At 44.9% G+C, this 12359-nt stretch overlaps 1 non-coding gene and 1 pseudogene across 2 annotated transcripts; one reads left to right on the top strand and one right to left on the bottom strand.

Moving 5' to 3' along the window:
• Positions 1 to 1575: 1575 nt before the first annotated feature.
• LOC112614512 lies at positions 1576 to 4251 on the bottom strand (annotated as a pseudogene). Its single transcript, XR_003117092.1, has one exon. The product of XR_003117092.1 is annotated as a molybdenum cofactor biosynthesis protein 1 pseudogene (transcript).
• A 3106-nt stretch (positions 4252 to 7357) lies between these two features.
• LOC112614890 lies at positions 7358 to 7462 on the top strand. The gene has a single exon (XR_003117190.1). It is a non-coding gene; the product is annotated as a small nucleolar RNA U13 (small nucleolar RNA).
• Positions 7463 to 12359: the final 4897 nt, after the last annotated feature.

Genomic DNA, 12359 nt, shown 5'->3' with positions numbered 1-12359 from the left:
TGGAAGGATCGCTGGAGCCTGGGAGGCAGAGGTTAAAGTGAGCCGAGGTCGCACCACTGCACTCCAGCCTGGGTGAGAGTGAGATCCTGTCAAAAAAAAAAAGGAAGAAAACAGAGAGGAGAGAAAGAAAGAAAGAGAGAAAGAAAAGAAAATAGAGAAAGAAAAGAAAATAGAGAAAGGGCCAGGTGCGGTGGCTCATGCTTGTAATCCCAGCACTTTGGGAGGCCAAGGCGGGTGGATCACGAGGTCAGGAGTTTGAGACCAGCCTGACCAACATGGTGAAACCCCATCACTACTAAAAATACAGAAATTATCTGGGTGTGGTGGCGGGTGCCTGTAACCCCAGCTACTCGGGAGGCTGAGGCAGAAGAATCACTTGAACCTGGGAGGTAGAGGTTGCAGTGAGCCGAGATCACGTCACTGCACTCCAGCAGCCTGGGCGACAGAGCGAGACTCCGTCTCAAAAAAAAAAAGAAAGAAAGAAAAAAGAAAATATGTCTGCATTTTGTTTCTAAGTTGCAGTTGCATTTTGTAGGAGTTGAAACTGGATTCTTCAGGAGCAGTTGCTCAGAAATCTTGGATTTGAGGCCTTTCATACTCATTTGCAGGAAGAAAGTGTTCTCTCCAGGAAAATGGATTGCTCAGTTGAAAGCATAAACTTCTATTTTGATATCTGCAGAGTTCACGTACACGTGGCTGTGTACATTTGTCCTACTGGTTTGGAATTTAGATCTGGATTGATGTGACAGGTTATTGCTGTTTAACACTCTCCTTTCTCTTGCTGAAAAGCTCTTAAATGGTTTCAGAGGTTATTTGTGAGTTATGACATGCTTCTCACTTTTTCAGGGTTATGAAAAACATTGTGTTAGTCATGAGCTTGAAGAATTATAAATGTGTGATTTTAGTTAAGAATGTGCTTTTTATTTTTCTTTTTTCCTATTTACTTAGAAGCTAGTTTTCAGTCTCTGACACCACGTTGGCAGACATCAGCAGGAAAAGAAAGGGATTTAATTTGGCAGCTTGCCTGGAAATAAGAGAGAAAATTTATTGCTTACACCAGTTGCTAGCTTATCCAAGGCTACAAAGAAAGAAAGATTCTTATGTCACTTTTTTCCTTTAAATTTTCTTTAAAATTTTTACCAAAGTAATACAGACACATTTAAAATTATATATATATCAAAGGATCCAGAAGGACTAATAATGAAAAGCAATTGCCCTCCCAAGCCCTCTTCCTGCTCCTAAGAAGGAGTGTCTTTCAACTTTGCCTTTTGGTGGACCCTTCCATACCTCTAATACTCAGCTTATAGAGCTGTTTCTGTAGGTGTTTTTTTTTTTTTTAATTTTTAGTTAATGAGGTATAATTCACATACCATTAAATTCATCATTTTAAAGAGTGCAATTCAGTGGGGTTTTGTATATTCATAAAGTTGTGCAACTATCACCACTATCTGATTTTAGGATGTTTTCACCATGCCAAAAGGAAACCCCATATCCATTAGGCAATCATTCCCCATTGCCCCTCCCCCAACCCTAGGCAACTAGTCATCTACTTACTTTATTTATTTATTTATTGCATTTGCAAAGTTGGCATCGTAGCTTTATTTGTGCGCCGAGGGTGAAGGCAATCTGTCGTCAACTCTTCTTTCCCTGATATGCTCCAGAATAAAGAGAGGTGGGTGGAACAGCCGTGAGCACGGCCAGGTGTGGGCTATGTGGTCCGCCAGGAGTCCTTAGGGCTGTGGCCCACGTGTGCACATCCTGTTTCAGAGGAGGGGGCCTGAGGAAAGGCAGGACCAGGCAACTGTTAAGCTGAAAGGCTGCAACTTTGATGGGACATAGACTTGGGCAGAGGGAGAGATGAAGTCAGGACAGGGCAGGGCTGTGGCTTTACAGACTTAGGGAGGCAGAGCTGCTGGGGAGATGCATTCTTCAGGCAAGCTTGTGCTTTGCTGTCCTCAAAGTGGGTTCCTCTGCTTAATGAGCCCTTAATCTCTCCCCAGGAAAGTAGGAGAAGAGAAAACCCAAAATGAGAAGGAAAATTTCTGGGCTGGACTGTCTGAGACTGGTTGTCTGAAATAGTCCAGAAAGAACATGATTTCTCAGTTATCTAGCATTGCTTGTTGCAGTCCAGCTCCCATGACCTTAGTGTCCTGGAAGGCTTAAGGGCCTGCTGGTATCCTCCCTATAGAAAGGAAGCCCCATCAGTCATTAAAGATCATCTAGCAGCAGGCCTAGTAGTAGAGCAGGCTGACTTCAGGTTTAGTGCTCAAGGTAAACAGTGACTGTGATTAAAGGAAACTGATGTTTTTCCCTCAGCTTAAATTGCATCCCATCTCCAGACCTGGCTGGGCCATGGGTGAGAAGGGCAGGAACTAAGCCAGATGGAAGTCCCCCCGCTGGCCGCCGGTCTTGCTAATGAGCTTGATCTCCTCCAACATGATGTCCCTGCTGATAGCCTTGCACATGTCATACAGAGTGAGGGCGACCACTGCACCAGAGGTCAGGGCCTCCATTTCCACCCTGGTGGGGGCCCCGAGTCCGGCAAGATGCCCAGATCTCCACGGCATGGCACGTGCTGTCCAGCTCCAGCTGCACCTGGAACGTGGCTCAGGACCACATGGTGGCACAGAGGGATCAGCTGGCTGGTCAGCTTGGCTGCCTGGACTCCAGCCAGCTGGGCCACCACCAGGGCATCTCCTTTCTAGAGCTGGTTCTGCTGGACAAGCTTGAAGGCTACAGGCCCCAGGAGGACCATGGCTGAGGCCACAGCCACCCGCTCTTCCTGCTCACATCTACCATAGCTTCCCGTCTTTCCAAGTCCACATGCATTAGTTGTTCTGAGGTTAACTGGGGTCCTGAGGGGGCAGCAGGAGCCCAGGAACCTGGGCTAAGGCATTTTGAGTTGGCATCTGAGTCTGCATGGGAAGTGTAGTGTCTCTGAAAGGAGCCACACCCTAGCTGCTGCTGGGCTAGAAGAGGGGTCTGGGGAACCCTGTATCCTTTCCATAAAGTGGCCATCTGGCTAGAGAAACTCATTCTGGATCTTAGACCCTGAACATGGAGGGGGTCCCAGGAGGAAATGCTTGGATTAGCTGGTGGGGAATCATGGAACATCAAAAATGACTTGATGGGTCACCGGTTATTCATCTGGGAAATACTGGACATGCCTGCATGCTGCCGCTTCTTCCTGCCCACGGCAGCCCGGATGATTCTCAGCAGCTCCTGCTTGGAGGCCCCAGCTTGCAGTGATCCCGTAGAGATACCTCAGAGTTTCCGAAAGAGGCAGACCTTGAGGTTCCCATCAGCTGTGATTCACAGGCGGTTGCAGGTCCCACAGAAATGTTCAGACGTGGACATGATGAAGCTGATCTGGCCTTAGAATCCAGGGATTTTTAAAGACCTTGGCTGTCCTGGATTCCTCCTCTGGCAGCTTCTTCAGCTCTGGCCATTGCTGCCAGACAGTTTCTAGCATCATCTTATAGCTGACCATCTTCTTGAAGTTCCACTTGTTACCATCAAAGGGCATGTACTCTATGAAGCGCACGTCCAGGGGGAGGCCCTCGGTCAAGGCCACAAAGTCCAGGAGTTCCTCCTCGTTAAGGCCTCGCATCACCACGCAGTTCACCTTCACAGGGTTGTATAGCCCGTGGCCTTGTGGATGCCCTCCATGACCTTATGGAAACCTTTCCTGCGGACGATGAACTCAAACTTGGCAGGCACCAGTGTGTCCAGCCTGATGTTGACGGAGCTGAGACCAGCCTTGTGAAGCTGGGGCAGCAGCTGGGCCAGGTTGATGCCGTTGGTGGTGACACCGATGGTCCTCAGCCCTTCCAGCCGCTGGAGTTGGGCCACAATGTCCACCATGTCCGGCTGAATGAGCGGCTCACCGCCCATGAGCCGGAACTTTTTCCACGCCTGCCTTCACAAAGAGCCAGGCAAGGGTCAGGATCTCCTCTGTGGTCAGCAGGTTGACCTTGGGGGTCAGCGGGACCCCTCCTCGGGCATGCAGTACTGACACATGAGGCTGCTCTTCTCCATGAGGGAGATCCGCAGGCAGCTGTGCTGCCAGCCGAAGCTGTCTGTGAGGAAGGCGGAAAAGGGGGCCTTGTGCTCCCGCAGGAACTGCCTCCGCCTGGACACCTCCTCTCAGGCAGCTTGCGCGGACTCGCCGGGGCGGGGCAGCATCACCGGAAACCCTGAGCTGCAGCTCCGGGTGTTGGACCTCAGGAGCCGCCTCAGCATCCGGGACATCCAGGACAAGCTGTGTCTGTCACCTTTCATCAATAAAGTACAAGCTTTCTTAGATTTCCTCTCANAAGCTGTGTCTGTCACCTTTCATCAATAAAGTACAAGCTTTCTTAGACTTCCTCTCACAAACCCTCTAGCAAAGCAAACTTCCACTTAAATCTCACTGGCCAGAACTAAGTCATATGACCACACATAGATGCAAGGGAACCTGAAAAAACCTACAGGAAACTGGATTGACTAATTGGCTTATATCAATAGTTCTCAACCCTGGTTACATATTAGAATCTCCTAGGGATATTTTAAGTGTACATCTCTGAACATGGTCTTATCCTAGGTTCAGTGGTTCTCAACCAAGGGCAAGTTGGCAATGTCTGTGTACAGTCTTGATTCTTGTAACTGGGGCGAGGTGCTCCCACCACTAAGTGGATAGAGGCCAGGGTGGTGTAAAACACCCTACAACACACAGAACGGCCCCCAACAACACAGAATTATTCTGTTCAAAATGTCAGTAGTGTCAAGTTTGAGAAAACTTGCCCTAGACCAATTAAATTATAATCTCTTCTGGGTGGTTGCAATGTGTGGCCAGGGTTAAGATTCACTGGTTTCTGAATGATCCATTACATATCATCATTACACCATATTGATATCCTGAACAAAACTAGGGTCCTGTTACAAGGAAGTAAAGGGGAATAAATATTGGTTACGTAGTGTGTCTGCTCCAGTAACTTTGGTCATATGCTAACAGTTTTACTTCTAATTCTATTAATTATGTAGTGTCTCTTGGTTCCTGTTTCGTGAGACGGGAATATCAGCCTGTCGCGCACTTTGAGTTCTTCTCCCTTTTACTTTTCAACTTCTATAATTTGAAATTTAATTTTAGATTGACAAAGTGAATAGCACTTATTTTCTGTCCTATAATCAAAATTACATCTATATGTTGTCTAACTATAGATTTCTTTCTTTCTCTTTTTTTTTTTTTGAGACAGGGTCTCACTCTGTCACCCAGGCTAGAGTGTAGTGGCATGATATTGGCTCACTAAACCTCCAAATTCAAGCGATTCTCCTGCCTCAGCCTCCCAAGTAACTGGGATTACAAGCACATGCCCCCATGCTTGGCTAATTTTTGTATTTTTAGTAGAGACGGGGTTTCACCATGTTGGCCAGGCTGGTCTTGAAATCCTGTCTTCAGGTGATCCGCCTGCCTCGGCATCCCAAAGTGCTGGGATTACAGGTGCGAGCCACTGCGCCCAGCCTAACTATAGATTATTAAAATTGAAATTTAATAAACAGGATTTATATTATGACAATATAAACATTGTTCACTGCAGAGCTCAGAAATGCTTTTAAGTTTCATTATCAGCTTTTGTTTTACCTAGAGTTTGTAATTTTATTTATTTTATGTATTTTTATTTATTTATTTTTTGAGACAGGGTCTCACTCTGTCACCCAGGCTGGAGTGCAGTGGCGTGGTCACAGCTCACTGCAGCCTCGACCTCCTAGGCTCAAGTGATTCCTTCACATCAGCCTCCCAAGTAGTTGGGACCACAGGCACACACCACCACACCTGGCTAATTTTTGTACTTTTTGTAGAAATGGTGTCTTGGCCAGGCTGGTATCAAACTCCCAGGCTCAAGTGACCTTTGCCCCCTCAACCTTCCATAGTGCTGGGATTACACATGAGCCAGCCCTCCCAGCCCCTATTTTTTTTCCTTTTTTGGGGGACTGTTAGACTTAGGCCATTTTATTTTTATGTCATGTTATTTATTTATTTATGGAGGCAGAGTCTTGCTCTGTCACCCAGGCTGGAGTACAGTGGCATGATCTCGGCTTACTGCAACCTCCACCTCTCAGATCAAGCAATTCTTCTGCCTCAGCCTCCTGAGTAGCTGGGATTACAGGTGTGCACCATCACGCCTGGCAACTTTTTGTGTTTTTAGTAGAGACGGGTTTCACTATGTTGACCAGTCTGGTCTCAAACTTGTGACCTCAGGTGATCCACCTGCCTTGGCCTCCCAAAGTGCTAGGATTACAGGCGTGAGCCACCGTGCCTGGCCGACTTACGCTATTTTAAAAGGTATTCATATAACCCTATTTCTATCTGGTATCAGCAAGGAACAAACAAAGACTAAAACTAGACGAAGTTTCTTTGGAACTAAAGGATTTCACAATCACCCTCTAATTTCAGTGAGATTTTTAAGAACTGTGGAATCTAATTCATGTGAAACTGGGCTTACAGAATAGAGTTATGATACTGTAATTCTATGTGTCGAGATTTCAGTAAATAAAGACATATTTGGTGAAGCTGTTAAATATTGGTTAAACGTTAAATTTTTGTTTGGGAATGGTTTTACTGGATGCTTCTAATGTAAATAGGAGAAAATCTTTTGTTGATTCATTTGTCAGATACAATGTGATTTTACATATTATGCACTGTTGAAGTAGGGATATAGTGATGGATGAGCTAGCCCCATGTGACAACTGTAAATAATTTTATTTGCAGTGGATACTTCTCATTATTGACTGCTCTATAGCCAAAGAACATTAAGTGAAATTACATTCAGACTTGGTGTTACTGGGAAGCAAGGTCTCCACCACTGTGAACATCTGGGTGCAGCTGCAACAGGAACATGCCGTGACCTCTGGGACACTGAACGTCTACCCTGATTGCAACTCCACGTTGCAATTCCTTCTAGAATTCAGTGGTAATTTAAATAACTTTACGATAGGCTTCCCAGAGCTCCACAAAGCATTGTCTATGACTACCTGGATTCCCAGAAGCTGTATAATTCAATATTGTAGGTAACATAATATCACCTCTTCATAGATTATTTTTGCACGTAGTATAGTTGCATTTTCTGTTACTTTTGATTGGCCAAATTTTTAGTGAGGTAAAAATGTACATAGAGTGAAAGACAGATCTTAAGTACAATTGAAGGAGTTCTGACAAATATATACTCCTATGTAACCAATGTCTTCATTGATTAATTTTCTGTTTTGGGAGTTTCGGGTAACTATTAATTTGAGTTAATGACCAAAGATCTCTGAAAACATTTTTTTTCTCTTTTTTACTCGGAAAGTTTTTTAAGTGTGATAAGATCCACATAACATGATCCTTTTGGAGTTTATAAGCATGATCGTTGGGTTTTCACGTGCATGTGTGAGATGTGGACTCCCTCAAGCCTTGTTACAACATCAACACATTACCAGTCTGACACACACAGAAAATACACATAACAAAATTTACCATCCGTGACAGCACATTTATAATATTGTGCAACCATTACTACCATCTAGTTCTAGAACATTTTCACTACCTCAGAAGGAAACCCCGTACACATGAAGCAGTCACTCCCCATTCCACCTTCCCTAAGCTCTGACAACCATTCATCTGCTTTCTGTCTCTATGGATTTGCCTAGTCTGGATATTTTACATAGAATCATACTATATTGGCCTTTTGTGTCTGGCCCATTTTTTTTTTCACTTAGCATAATGTTTTCAAGGTTCACAAATTGTGTAGCCTGTATCAGTACATCATTTCTTTTTATGACAGGATAATATCCCATTGTGTGTATATACCACAATGTATCTGCTTATGTGTTAATGGACATTTGAGTTGTTTTCACCTTTTGGCCACTGTGAATAGTGCTGCTACGACTATTCATGTAAAAGTTCTGTTTGAACACTTGTTTTCAACTCTGAAAAAGATATTATTTTGTCACCCCTATTGGGACCTGCTATTTTGCTCCTTTACTGCCTGTTACTTGTTCTAAACAAAGCGAAACAAAAAGAGCGAGTCAGTGCTGAAACTGCCAAGGAGAAAAAGGTAAACAATGGTCATGCTGTTTGACATGATTTTGGACAACCCCCTTGGCCAGTGCTCAGGAATGTGAAAATCATAGACATGGAGAACAGAAAACAGTGCATTCTTAGTTAACAAAATCACAGACTTTCCCAGCATTTGGTGTGAAATGCTTTGATTCCTATGTCTGTGTCCAAAGAGGATTGTTGTTTAAACCACAAAGGCTGCTTAGTGGCCAGTTGCAAACAAGGTTGAAATGTGTAAAAGTGGTAAACATGATAATTGCCCAGTGAGCATTCCTGGCAGTGGCTAACCTTGCAGTGCAGTGGGCAGATTTTTAGGAAGGAAGGGATGGAATGAGCTAGAGAGGTCATTTGAGCTACCTGGTAATGGTGTTACCCAAGGCACACACACCTGACTGGATGCAAATCCCACTAAGTTTCCAGTGTCCTCTAAACTACCAACCCAAAGTGATTACCCAACCCTGGGAGTCTAAGAAGTTCAAGAACTCTGAAAAAGAAAGGGGTAATCCCCAGTGCCTACTCAAAACGAAATGCCAATTTGGTCAGTACAGAAAAGCAAATGGAACCTGGAGACTGCAGTTGTAGAGCAGCAGCATCTTCCATCACTGGGGCTAGAATTATCACTGGGTTCCTGATGTTGAGATGCGAATGTGGGAACAGACCTCCCCAGCACACTTTCCTCCCTTTCTGTCCACTCAGATCATGAGAAATAGTTTGGCTTCACCAGTCAGTGACAGCCTCGGGATGGACTAAGTCCTTTACAATCTGCTACTTAGCTGTGTGATCTTGGACAAGCTACTTAACGCATCTTAGCCTCCATCTCCTCAACTGAAAAATGGTGTTAATAAAAGGGCCTATCACTGCCAGGCATGGTGGCTCACACCTGTGATCCCAGCACTTTGGAAGGCCAAGGCAGATGGATCACTTGAAGTCAGGAGTTTGAGACCAGCCTGGCCAACAGGGTGAAACCTTGTCTCTACTAAAAATACAAAAGTAGAGTCCTGTCTCTGCTAAAAATACAAAAATTAGCCGAGCACGGTGGCTTATGCCTGTAATCCTAGCTACTCGGGAGGCTGAGGCATGAGAATCCCTTGAACCCAGGAGGTGGAGGCTGCAGTGAGCTGAGATTATGCCACTGCACTCCAGCCTGGAGGTCAGAGTGAGACTCTGTTTCAAGAAAAAGGGTGGCAGGGCGGGGGTCTATCACTTAGGGTTAATAAGAGAATTCAGTTAAGCCATATGGAGCACTTAGCAGAGTTTCAGGCATACTGTCAGTGACCAAAAAAAAAAGAAAAAAAAAACACAAAAAAACCAGTTATTATTGTGCTGCTGAAAAAGTGGGGCAGGCACAGCAGCACTACAGATGTGATAGTAACTGCCTGGGCAACCTGAGCCATCCCTAAGGGCCCAAAACAGGGAGAGGGGTGGGAAGGAACAGTGTATCCAGATCCCCAGTGATCATGGGTCACTATCAAGAGGAGCCAGCCTCTTCATTTACTGCTGGCTGTATACCCATGGCCTGCCCTGGAAAGCCACGTGGTTCACCCTGGGTCAAAGTGTTCCAGCATACTGGATGCCTTATGATTGTAATAATTCCTATGTAACTTTAAATGTATACAATGATTCATTCATTTATTGATCAGTAACCACTTACTAATGTAACCACTTACTAATGTGGTTACCACTTACTTACTGTGTGCCAGCCACTAGAACCTGGGGTTACAGCAACAAATAAGACACACAGTGGCCGGGTGCAGTGGCTCACGCCTGTAATCCCAGCACTTTGGGAAGTCAAGGTAGGTGGATCAGTTGAGCCCAGGACTTTGAGACCAACCTGGGCAACATAGTGAAACCCCATCTCTACAAAAAAAATACAAAAATTACCCGGGCGTGGTGGTGCACACCTGTAGTTCCAGCTACTTGGGAAGCTGAGGTGGGAAGATGCCTTGAGCCGGGGAGGTTGAGGCTGCAGTGAGCTGAGATGGTGCCACTGCACCCAGCCTGAACAACAGAGAGAGACTGTCTAAAAAAAAAGTCACCACAGCATTTCCGCTCTCATGGAGCTTATATTCTAAAGGGGTTTTGCCACATGATGCTTGTATCCTTAATTTCTTGTCATTTAACCTTTTGATGCCTCAGTTTCCTAACCTATGACATGGCGATAGTAATAACAGCCACCTCAGAAAGTTGTCATGAGTTTTGAATGTGTTACTATCATAAAGCACTTAGAACAGTGCAAAGCGTGGAGTAAGCACTGTGTAAATGCTGACTGTCATTATTCAGAGGAAGGCTGAATGAGAAACAGGTTTGGCGAAGAAGATCAAGAGTCTCCTTTGGGTGCTTGTTAATGCTGAGGTATCAGCTGAATATCCAATTTAGGATTATTGATCAGGAGTTCAGATATGTCTGGAGATCAAGGGACAGGTCTGAGTTGGAGGTATAAATCTAAGGGTAATTGGCATATTGTTGGTATTTAAAGTCCTGAAATTAATTGAGAACAGGCTCAGGGATCACACCTGTAATCCCAGCATTTGGGAGGCCAAGATGGGAGGGTTGCTTCAGGCCAGGAATTTGAGAGCAGCCTGGGCAACATAGCAAGACCCCACCTCTACAAAGAAAAACTTTAAGAAAAATCAGCCAGGCACAGTGGTGTGCATTTGTAGTCCCAGCTACCTGGGAGGCTGAAGCAAGAGAATTGCTTGAGCACAGGAGGTTTTTTGTTTTTTGTTTTGTGTGTGAGTGTTTTGTTTTTTTGTTTTTGTTTTTGTTTTTGTTTTTGTTTAGACAAACTCTCCCTCTTTCTCCCGGGCTGGAGTGCAGTGGTGCGATCTCGGCTCACTGAAACGTCCACCTCCCAGCTTCAAGTGATACTCCTGCCTCAGCCTCCCAAGTAGCTGGGATTACAGGCATGTACCACCACACCCGTCTAAGTGTTGTATTTTCAGTAGAGACAGGGTTTCACCATGTTAGCCAAGCTGGTCTTGAACTCCTGACCTCAGGTGATCTGCCCGCCTTGGCCTCCCAAAGCCCTGGGATTACAGGCGTGAGCCACTGTGCCTGCCCGAGCCCAGGAGTTTGAGGCTGCAATGAGCTATGATTATGACGCTACACTCCAGCACGAGCAACAAAGCAAGACCTTATTTTTTTTTTAAAGCAAGTTAATTGAGATCACCAAGGGAGTGCAGACAGAGAAGAGAAACATCCCAAAGACTGAGACCTGGGGCACCCCAAAGTTTAAGACTTGGGGCTTTGAGGAGGAATAAGCAAAGGAGACTGAGAAGAGGCAGCGAGAGAGACAGGAGGAAAACCTCAAGAGTACGGGGTTCTGGAAGCTGAGTGAAGAAAAGCTTTGCAAGAAAGAGGGGAGTCAACTGTCAAATGCTCCTGAAGGCAAAGTGAGACAAGAGCTGAGAGTGGTCATTCGGTGTGGCCACAGGAGGGTCACTGGTAACCTTGGAGCAGTTCTGGTGAACAGGTAGAGGCAAACGCTGTGCTGGAGAATATTTAAGAGAGAATGGGAGGACTTGATGAGCATAGTATAGACATCTCTTTTGAGATGTAAAGGAAAACAAAGAAATGAGAGGTAGAAAGGAATATGAGGTCAAGGAAGTTTTCTTATTTGTTTATTTTCACTTCTGTAAGATGGGCTTTATTTCACAATATTTGTAGTGATATGCACATGTATTTGAAGTGTTCCTTTATGGGACATTTAAACAAGGTAGTTTTATCATGGAAAAGTATAGAGCTCTAGAAGAAAATGTCATGTTCTAGGTCACACCATTGCATGAGTTTGGAAGCCATTTTAAATATATTGAGTGAAGTAGGGAAATTAATTCAAGGGCCCAAAAAGTTAGGCCATTGGTGTTTAATAGTTGATGTTACAGAATCATTGCAGAGCCTTGTACCTGAACATACACCTTAGTTTGATGTGACATATACCACAGTACGTTGTATCTGAAAGAGAAGAGGAAAACTCAGAAGGAATAGAAGCAAAATGAAAAGCTCTTACTTGAAGGATGATGGGAAAGGACTTTATGAAACTCTTGACCTCTCAGTGATATAAAACAGAGTGATCTCTACAAAGGTGGTAAACATAACATAACACGCACCCCCATGTGCAAAATGTAGAGCTTCCCTGATGAGGTGGGGTGGGATTCTCACAAGTAAGACAAGCAACAAAAGCCTGAAACTACTTGTGGTGAGGAAGCAAGGATGTTCTCAAAGATCCGGAATTTCCGTAGGAACAGAGAAGGAGGCCAGCATGTGGGGAAAACTCCCACCTAAAAGG

The sequence above is a fragment of the Theropithecus gelada genome, chromosome 20 (genome assembly GCF_003255815.1).
Source record: "Theropithecus gelada isolate Dixy chromosome 20, Tgel_1.0, whole genome shotgun sequence".
Taxonomy (NCBI): Eukaryota; Metazoa; Chordata; class Mammalia; order Primates; family Cercopithecidae; genus Theropithecus; species Theropithecus gelada.
The sequence above is the reverse complement of the archived record's forward strand: the minus strand, read 5'-3'. Positions and strand labels throughout refer to the sequence as shown.